General features: G+C 29.1%; 1 long non-coding RNA gene across 1 annotated transcript; it reads left to right on the top strand.

Annotated features, from left to right (window-relative positions):
- Window positions 1-1,080: 1,080 nt before the first annotated feature.
- On the top strand, window positions 1,081-3,370 carry LOC123478626 (uncharacterized). The gene is made up of 3 exons (XR_006653896.1): window positions 1,081-1,118; window positions 2,283-2,306; window positions 3,334-3,370. It is a non-coding gene; the product is annotated as an uncharacterized lncRNA (long non-coding RNA).

Consider the following 3,370-nt stretch of genomic DNA (forward strand, 5'->3'; position numbering starts at 1 on the left):
GCTCATTTTGGGGGTATGTTTTTCATGTTTATAACGTATAATTTAATTTCTACAGGAAGTCCTCCATGAAAGAAAGTTTTTCAAGTTTCCTCTAGTAAGTGTTATCCACTTACTCTATTTGTCTGGGAAAATTAATTAAATTTTAGTTTACAAATATGTTTTTTTATTTGACTTAATCAAATCTTTTCTTCAGTCACCAAGTAGCCATAAAGAATATTGAAACCAGATATGCAAATATTAAAGAGCTGCTTTAAATTTTAATTTGTACCTGAACATCTGCCTCTTTGCAAAGCAGTTACGCTTCCCTTTGCGCAACCTATGCAAACCTTTACAAGTTCCATGCTAATCATGATGGAATGTTTTCTTTCTTTAAATAATCCCCTGCATATGTTGTATTTTCTATAATCTTGTGAATTAATTATCAGAGCACAAATAGAAATTTTACTTTAAGTCCAACATTTAAAATTTTTGATTGACAAACCAATTTTGTCTGAATAATTTTTAATATAACTTTTTTTTTGTAGCTTATACCAAGGGAGTTAAGAAAGGTAAGAAAGTCTCCACAAGATATACTGTAGAATTAACAGAGAGAAGCACATTTTGTTCTTTCTAGTAAGTGTTGTGCTAATTCTTTATTGTTTTTTTATGGAAATAAACGTTAGATTTATTGAACCAGAGAGGTGGTTTCAACTAAAACAAGTTGAAAGATAATAACAACAAATTCAGTAAAACAAAATTGTAAAATATTTTAAAGTGCACATTTATATACCGACAGCTTAGGCAAAGAAAGCTTAGCAAAGAGACAATGTTAGAAATTATATAGCAAGAAATGTTAGTTCATTCATGGCAAGCATATTTATTTTTAAATAATTTATAGCTGCACAAGGTAAGGTATACTTTCTCATAGATTTTCATTCATTTGTGCCCCTCTCTACTGATGTTTTTGGTCTCTTTTCTGTTTCTAAGGAATACATCAATGAACTGAACAGGGTAAGAAACATTGATGATATTTAAATTTTTTTAAAAGTTTGTCCATTTAAAGATATATTTTACAAGCTATACTTTATTGGTTTCAATAGAGAGAACTTCTGAGAGAAAAACAAAGAAATGAAGTTAAGGTACCAAATTTTTTTCTTAAAATAGCAAAAAAATGTATTTTTACAGTAGGAAAAGTGCTTTAATTTAGAAAAAAATATTTTCCCATGGCATTTATACTTTCCTTGAACTTTTCAGTCAGATATTCAAAATGTCTAATGAATTATGTTGATAATTCTAAAGGATGTTGATTATATTGATGTGACTATGAGGAGGCAAAACATTAGGATAGATGGACAGACGGATGGACGGATGGATGGGTGCATGAATGAGTCAATGCGTAAATGCATGCAGTTACGCACTGGTCAGTCATTTGCCCTTATCACCAAGCTGAAAGATACTTATTAAGAGCATAAATAAAGCATTACATCTGCTCCAATAATGTTTTACATAGTCACAGCTGATTATTCACTTTCTTAATTAAACATGACTTTTTGGATCTGATTTGTCTATTAAATTTTTAATACTTTTGGTATTAAGAAACTGCACAGATACTCAAAGTTTATGAGATAAAATTATATATCCTTAACTGTCCTTATTTGCTGAATAATTCTTTTGTTTGCAGGATATTAAGAATTAATAAATTGAAGTAAGATATTTGTTTTAAAATGAGTAAATTTAGTAAAATGAAAAGAAAGAACTGAAAGCATTTTCTTTAAATAGCATCCCCAAACTGAACAAATAATTCTCTTAGAGATAAAACATAGCATATGTTGGCCAGAATTAGTTGAATAATCAACACTAATATTTTAAGCTTAAATTTTATGGTCATAAAAACTCAACATCACATACTAGATGGAGAAAATCCATGTTGCTTAAATATTTATATGCCATTGAATCAATGCTTTGAATATTTTTATTTACCACTGAATTGATTTTTAATCCAATATCCTGTTTAATATTAAAAGCCAGATTAAAGATAGAAAGAAGTCAAGCTAGTTAAAGAAAAATGTAAGATTATCTACACTGATTTAACACAAGGTATAGGAATAAAAAGTTTTTATTAAATTCTGAGGTGCAGATTAAGGTAGTAAACCCTTACTTTAGCTCAGGCCAAAGGAGTCAGGCTTTTTGTTTTTCTTATCATTTTGCCCCATTATTTGGCATTTATTTTATTTAGTATTTATTATTTTATATTTGGATATTTGTTATGAAAAATAAAATCAATTATCTTTTCTCTCCCTAAGGAATATTTCACAAATGACTCTGAGGTAAGACAACTTTATTTTAATAAACTCTACATTTATGTATCATACATGGTATAAGTTACACACTTTATTTTAAGAAATCTACCTTCTCAAATTGAGCATTTATTTTATAAAAAAATGTACAGAAATGTAAAACTTAGTGTTGTGCCAGAAATGTAAAAATTAGGGGAGGGAATTTGTTGTTTAAAAATGATAATCAATGAAAACATTATTTATTAAAATAAAGAGTAAAAAGCAAAATGTGATGACTATTTAAAACTCCAACAAAACCTAGCTTTTGCCATCCCAGTGTAGAGGTCGCTTTCTTCCATGTTCAGGATAGACCTTGGTCAGAAAACAGTCTATTCCAGCAATTACCTAAGATCAATGGGCTGCGGTAGCTAATCTAAAAATATGAAAAAAAATCTGTTAGCCCATAATATCTGTTTAATCAACTCTCCCAAGAGATGACTACTCTGTTGAATATTACAATCAACCTTTTCAAATATATATTTGGGGACAAAAATTATATTAATATGTAATTATAAGCATACATGATTTGGAAGGAAAACTAAAATTTCAAAGGGTAGATGTTTTAAAAGCAAACGTAATTTTAGTTTTGTACTGAAATTAGCTGTTGTATTTTATGTGTCCAGTTTACTCACGTCAAGTGGCAGATGAAAATAAACACTTCACCCAGGTTTCTGGGTAGCCCAGTTCAATAGAGCTCTTAGAGATTTCACTTTCGTTACAAAAAATCCGCAGACATTTTGCATTCTACTCAATCATATATCTGTTTCTTTAATAAAAAATGTTTTTTTAAGTTATCAGGTAAGTTATACCTCCCACTTTAATATATTTTAAATAAAATTGACATTTCAAGAAAATACATTATATTGGCTCTGAATCTTCTCATACCACTTCTTTCAATCCTGAATCCAAGAGTCAGCAAACCAGCATGAAAAGTGTTAAACCAGTTTATTTCAATTCTAAAAGTCCCAAGGTCAGTAACAATGTTGTTTTGTTCTGTTTTGTTTTATTTTCCTCTTAGCAAAAGATACCTGGGAGCAGTTCATCAAGTGAGGTAA

This window comes from Desmodus rotundus, chromosome 4 (assembly GCF_022682495.2).
Source record: "Desmodus rotundus isolate HL8 chromosome 4, HLdesRot8A.1, whole genome shotgun sequence".
Taxonomy (NCBI): Eukaryota; Metazoa; Chordata; class Mammalia; order Chiroptera; family Phyllostomidae; genus Desmodus; species Desmodus rotundus.